The sequence below is a fragment of the Oncorhynchus mykiss genome, chromosome Y (genome assembly GCF_013265735.2).
Source record: "Oncorhynchus mykiss isolate Arlee chromosome Y, USDA_OmykA_1.1, whole genome shotgun sequence".
Taxonomy (NCBI): Eukaryota; Metazoa; Chordata; class Actinopteri; order Salmoniformes; family Salmonidae; genus Oncorhynchus; species Oncorhynchus mykiss.
The window spans coordinates 40,260,213-40,267,676 of NC_048593.1; the positions used below are offsets into that span (position 1 = coordinate 40,260,213).

At 35.7% G+C, this 7,464-nt stretch overlaps 1 long non-coding RNA gene across 1 annotated transcript; it reads right to left on the reverse strand.

Annotated features, from left to right (window-relative positions):
• Positions 1–6,430: 6,430 nt before the first annotated feature.
• Positions 6,431–7,249, reverse strand: LOC110510249. Its single transcript, XR_005040525.1, has 3 exons — positions 7,004–7,249; positions 6,835–6,917; positions 6,431–6,728 (listed from the first exon to the last, which is right to left on the reverse strand). It is a non-coding gene; the product is annotated as an uncharacterized LOC110510249 (long non-coding RNA).
• Positions 7,250–7,464: the final 215 nt, after the last annotated feature.

Genomic DNA, 7,464 nt, shown 5'->3' on the forward strand with positions numbered 1-7,464 from the left:
AGAGGGGTATGAAGAGGAGGAGAGGAGGATGACGAGGAGGAGAGGGGTATGAAGAGGAGGATGATGAGGAGAATGAAGATGATGATGAAGAGGAGGATGAAGAGGGGGAGGAGAGGATGAAAAAGAGAGAGGGAAGGAGGAGGACTTAAATAGAAGAAATTGGAAGAGAGGAGGCGAGTTTAAAGGTCACGCTGTACGACCATGAAGCAACAAGAAGAAAGAGAACGGAAAACCCTTCGAACTTCCTGTGATGATGTCACTTGAAAAGGAAGAGAGCCCAGCTACTGTAAGACATCTTCCATTTGTGTGTACGTGCACGCTCACGTGCGCTGCCATTTCAACCCTTTTACTGCAGCCACGCGACACCCAGAAGGATCCCTAATAACAATACACTATGATCAAATAAGAAGAAGATCCAATCTACTACAGGACGTTGACCGGGTCGGAACCTGTAGGACTTATAATGTGTGAGAACAGTCACTGTCACTGGTCAAAACGCTTATCGCTTCACAGGACTAAATAACATTAATACCATTTGTTTAGTTGCTTTAGTTATTAAGTCAGGTTTATTTAGTTAGATTTATTTAGTTAGATTTATTTAGTCAGGTTTATTTAGTTAGATTTATTTAGTTAGATTTATTAAGTCAGGTTTATTTAGTTAGATTTATTTAGTTAGGTTTATTTAGTTAGATTTATTTAGTTAGATTTATTTAGTTAGATTTATTTAGTCAGGTTTATTTAGTTAGATTTATTTAGGTCTATTTAGTTAGATTTATTTAGTTGGATTTATTTAGTCAGGTTTATTTAGTTAGATTTATTTAGGTCTATTTAGTTAGATTTATTTAGTTGGATTTATTTAGTCAGGTTTATTTAGTCAGGTTTATTTAGTCAGGTTTATTTAGTCAGGTTTATTTAGTCAGGTTTATTTAGTTAAGTTTATTTAGTCAGGTTTATTTAGTTAAGTTTATTTAGTCAGGTTTATTTAGTTAAGTTTATTTAGTCAGATTTATTTAGTCAGGTTTATTTAGTCAGGTTTATTTAGTCAGGTTTATTTAGTCAGGTTTATTTAGTTAAGTTTATTTAGTCAGGTTTATTTAGTTAAGTTTATTTAGTCAGGTTTATTTAGTTAAGTTTATTTAGTCAGGTTTATTTAGTCAGGTTTATTTAGTCAGGTTTATTTAGTCAGGTTTATTTTGTTTTTAGGAGGTTTTAAATGATAGGAGATGTGGTCCAGACTACCACAGAAAGATGAAACTGGTATAAACCGGATTGAACTGGTCTAGACTAGATTGAACTGGTTTAAAACTGTATTAAACTGGTCTGAAGCAGTACTTCCCATTGAAAAAAAGCATTGTTGGCTTAAACCCAAATCGGGTTTTTTCTGTAAGTTAATATTTAAAAAAATGTTTATATTATTTTGTTTTCATTTAATTTCTTTACATTTATTTTATTTGTTTAATTTACTGTGTTTTTGTAGAATTTGTTTTCAAATCCCAGAAGGGTGAATATGATTTTTTGTAAATACTGTTCTGTTTCCTACTCTCTGTCTCTGATTGACAGACAGGGAGAGATCACAGTCCTTCAGTCACCACTCAGACCACGCCTAATCACCTTTCATTTATCAATGACTTTCTGTATGTACAATAATGTGTAATAATGACGACGATGATGATGATGGTAACGTTGTTGATGATTGTGAAGATGATGGTAGAGGCGATGATGAGGATGAAGATGTGTTTTGCCAGATATCCACAAGATGTCCTTTGTATATTTGGTGATTGTTTTTTGTCAACGGTGTACATATAATCTTGGTTTCAGGCTACGGACAGACGTACAGACCGGACAGGGAGTTTAAATCAACTGAATGAGATTTGAAACGTCTAAAGGAAACCTTCGCTCACATTTGTCAATTATTTAAAGAAAAAAAGAAACAAAAAAAATGGATTCAGTGTCAAACATTTCGTTTTTGTATTCCCACCAATCACATATCATTATTTATTAGCGTGATGATTATTTCCTGTCACATGACCGTTTTGTTTTTTTCGGGCCATTTTTTTTTTTTTTTTTTTAAATCCTGTGGGATTGTTTGTGCATCGATGTTTGTATTTAAAGACGATGAAATCACGTGTGATTAATTAATTAAGTTGTACAACCTCACAGCTGTAAGCAATATCTTGAATCTGTAGCCCAGAGAGAGAGAGAGAGGGAGAGAAGGGAGGAGAGAGAGAGAGAGATGGAGAGAAGGGAGGAGAGAGAGAAAGAGGTGGGGAGGGAAGAAGGGAATAGAAGGAAAGTCAAGCGTGAGATATACTGTTAGTGTGTGTGTTATTAAGCCGTCTCGATCTCTCTCTCTCTCTCACACACACACATATTCACACACATACTACAACAACAGGTTCAACTAACCCCCCCCCCCTAAAAAAAAAAAGGGTCAAATATTTTTGGATCTATGAAATCCTAAGCAAAACTATTGTATTCATGTTTTATTGCAAAGATGTAAAATATGACCGTGTGAGTTGAAAGTTGAAAAAAAAGAATCAAGAAAATAAAAAATAAAACGTGCAAAGAATTTTGATGATCTGTCTTTTCATTTGTTAAACAAAAGATCAAACTATTTTCGCTGTTGACACCATGCTTCTGCTGCATTGTTGTGAAGGGCCCGTAAATACGCATCTCACTGTTAGTCTACACCTATTGTTTACCGAGCGTGTGACAAATAACGTTTGATTTGATTGGATTCATTATGTAAACAAACAAAGAAAGCATCCCCGTTTGTTGTTGTTGTTGTTGTGGGATAGAGACAGAGGAGGGCACATTTGTTTTATTTTACTAGGCAAGTCAGTTAAGAACAAATTCTTATTTATATATGACGGCCTAGGAACAGTGGGTTCACTGCCTTGTTCAGGGGGGAGGACGACAGATCTTATTTTACCTTGTCAGGGTGGAGGATTTAGCAGCCTTCCAGTCCAACACGCTAAACCACTAGGCCACCGGCCTCCCCATCTACACAGAGTTGTTTAAATAGCAGTGGGCCAAATTGTAACCTAGTGGTGTACAGTATGCTCCAGAGGCAACAGCTTAGACAGCTGAACAACCCACATAAATACTACAGAATATTAAAGTACTATTATATTATAGTACTATTATATTATATTATAGTACTATTATATTATATTATATTATAGTACTATTTTATTATAGTACTATTATATTATAGTACTATTATATTATATTATAGTACTATTATTATATCATTGGGTTTACTTGAAAGCTACCTACACAAATAGCTAGCTAGAACAAAGTGTTAATAAGATATTCATTTAAAAAAGATTAAAAGCAATACAAATAAGTTATCCAGTTATTATAGTACTATTATATTATATCATGGTACTATTATATTATATTATAGTACTATTATATTATAGTACTATTATATTATATTATAGTACTATTATATTATATTATAGTACTATTATATTATAGTACTATTACATATATATTATAGTACTATTATATTATAGTACTATTATATTATATTATAGTACTATTATGTTATAGTACTATTATATTATAGTACTATTATATTATAGTACTATTATATTATATTATAGTACTATTTTATTATATTATAGTACTATTATATTATAGTACTATTATATTATATTATTGTACTATTATATTATGTTATAGTACTATTATATTATATTATAGTACTATTATATTATAGTATAGTACTATTATATTATATTATAGTTCTATTATATTATAGTACTATTATATTATAGTACTATTATATTATATTATAGTACTATTATATTATAGTACTATTATATTATAGTATAGTACTATTATATTATATTATGGTACTATTATATTATAGTACTTACTATTTTGTAGTATCCTGGAATTCTACCCGAGTTAGGTGTAAATGAAATGTCCCTCCCACTGATGCACTCTTCTCTCCACACAGACTCTGGCCTTGAATTTAAGCATGCGAATAGAGTGGCTCGCTATTTGTTTGCGGTGGAATTTAAATAAATGAAGGTGTGGCTAAAGATACGTCGTATTCTGACCTTGACTTAATTCCCTCATAGTTTCACCACCTTTATGAGGGAGAAAACCAATTTGTGAGAAAACAAGCATTTTGTGAGTATGGAAACATGGGCCCAACACTTTACATGTTGCCTTTATATTTTTGTTCAGTACAACATATTATTATAACAAAATATATACTGAGAAGAACATTAATTATAGAGACACATTTGAACTAAATTCATTCAACAGATATCAAGAGCGACTTACAGCCAGAGCATGCAACTAAGGTAGGTAAAAAAAAACACAAATCTTGACAACCCAGAACTAAAATCTCACACCATACCATGTATGTAACATCAATGGAGGCTGTTGAGGGGAGGACGGCATATAATAATGGCCGAAATGGAGTTAATGGAATAGTATCAAACACATTTATGTGTTCGACATTACACTCCATTCCAGACATTACACTCCATTCCAGACATTACACTCCATTCCAGACATTACACTCCATTCCAGACATTACACTCCATTCCATACATTACACTCCATTCCAGACATTACACTCCATTCCAGACATTACACACCATTCCAGACATTACACTCCATTCCAGACATTACACTCCATTCCAGACATTACACTCCATTCCAGACATTACACTCCATTCCATACATTACACTCCATTCCAGACATTACACTCCATTCCAGACATTACACACCATTCCAGACATTACACTCCATTCCAGACATTACACTCCATTCCAGACATTACACTCCATTCCATACATTACACTCCATTCCATACATTACACTCCATTCCAGACATTATACTCCATTCCAGACATTAGACTCCATTCCATACATTACACTCCATTCCAGACATTATACTCCATTCCAGACATTATACTCCATTCCAGACATTACACTCCATTCCAGACATTACAGTCCATTCCAGCCATTACACTCCATTCCAGACATTATACTCCATTCCAGACATTACACTCCATTCCAGACATTACACTCCATTCCAGACATTATACTCCATTCCAGACATTACACTCCATTCCAGACATTACGCTCCATTCCATCTATTAAACTCCATTCCAGACATTACACTCCATTCCAGACATTATACTCCATTCCAGACATTAAACTCCATTCCAGACATTACACTCCATTCCAGACATTACACTCCATTCCAGACATTACACTCCATTCCAGACATTACACTCCATTCCAGACATTATACTCCATTCCAGACATTATACTCCATTACAGACATTACACTCCATTCCAGACATTACACTCCATTCCATCTATTAAACTCCATTCCAGACATTACACTCCATTCCAGACATTATACTCCATTCCATACATTACACTCCATTCCATCTATTACACTCCATTCCAGACATTACACTCCATTCCAGACATTACACTCCATTCCAGACATTACACTCCATTCCAGACATTATACTCCATTCCAGACATTACACTCCATTCCAGACATTACACTCATTACACTCCATTCCAGACATTACACTCCATTCCAGACATTACACTCCATTCCAGACATTATACTCCATTCCAGACATTACACTCCATTCCATACATTACACTCCATTCCAGACATTACACTCCATTCCAGGCATTACACTCCATTCCAGACATTACACTCCATTCCAGACATTATACTCCATTCCAGACATTACACTCCATTCCAGACATTACACTCCATTCCAGACATTACACTCCATTCCAGACATTACACTCCATTCCAGACATTACACTCCATTCCAGACATTATACTCCATTCCAGACATTACACTCCATTCCAGACATTACACTCCATTCCAGACATTATACTCAATTCCAGACATTATACTCCATTCCAGACATTACACTCCATTCCAGACATTACACTCATTACACTCCATTCCAGACATTACACTCCATTCCAGACATTACACTCCATTCCAGACATTATACTCCATTCCAGACATTACACTCCATTCCATACATTACACTCCATTCCAGACATTACACTCCATTCCAGGCATTACACTCCATTCCAGACATTACACTCCATTCCAGACATTATACTCCATTCCAGACATTACACTCCATTCCAGACATTACACTCCATTCCAGACATTACACTCCATTCCAGACATTACACTCCATTCCAGACATTACACTCCATTCCAGACATTATACTCCATTCCAGACATTACACTCCATTCCAGACATTACACTCCATTCCAGACATTATACTCAATTCCAGACATTATACTCCATTCCAGACATTATGCTCCATTCCAGACATTACACTCCATTCTAGACATTAGACTCCATTCCAGACATTACACTCCATTCCAGACATTACACTCCATTCCAGACATTACACTCCATTCCAGACATTATACTCCATTCCAGACATTATACTCCATTCCAGCCATTATTATGAGCCGTCCTCCCCTCAGCAGCCTCCACTGTGGCACATGCATCAACCATGTACAGTCAAGTAAACCCTTGTTTTTCAGAAGAAGAAGAACCACTGTCTGCAGAATCAGTGCCAGGAACAAAAGACAATTGAGTGCAAGATACTCCCTCAGGGGCTGATCTCTTGACTGGCTCTCAGGCGTAGTGTTACGTCCCCTGACTGCCCTCGTCTGATCAGTTCCTCACGGAGCTGGAAACACGAACAGACAGACACAGTGGTAGATGTGATTATCAGGTAGAGCTGAGGTGAAATCTGATGCTAGTTGAGTAGGATGAACCTGTCTGATCTGAAAGACCTTCTGTAAGACCGTTCCTCTGATGTCATCATCTGTTAATGATGTCAGAGAGGAGAGTTTCATCCTCAGTCCAACAATGTATCCTGTGGATACACAATGGGCTGTTATAAACACACACACACAAATAATAAATAAAAAAAGTTTGAACAAAAATGAACCCCGTACTTACTCGGCCCATTACTCATTGTTGTGTTATCCACATTGTTGGTTGTGAGATCGGGGGTTGGGTTTGTACTGAATGTTGTGAAGTCACTAGTTGGTTGGGTGGTAGTTGGAAATGTAGTTGGAACCGGTGTGGTTGTAATGGCTGTAGCACAAAGACACACAAACAGAGATTGGTTGGTTGATTGATTGATTGGTTGGTTGGTTGAGTGGTTGAGTGGTTGAGTGGTTGAATGGTTGAGTGATTGGTTGATTGGTTGAGTGGTTGATTGATTGGTTGATTGGTTGATTGGTTGGTTGAGTGGTTGATTGATTGATTGATTGATTGGTTGAGTGGTTGATTGAGTGGTTGATTGGTTGGTTGATTGGTTGATTGAGTGGTTGATTCATTGATTGGTTGATTCATTGATTGATTGGCTGATTGAGTGGTTGATTGATTGATTGGTTGATTGATTGATTGGTTGATTG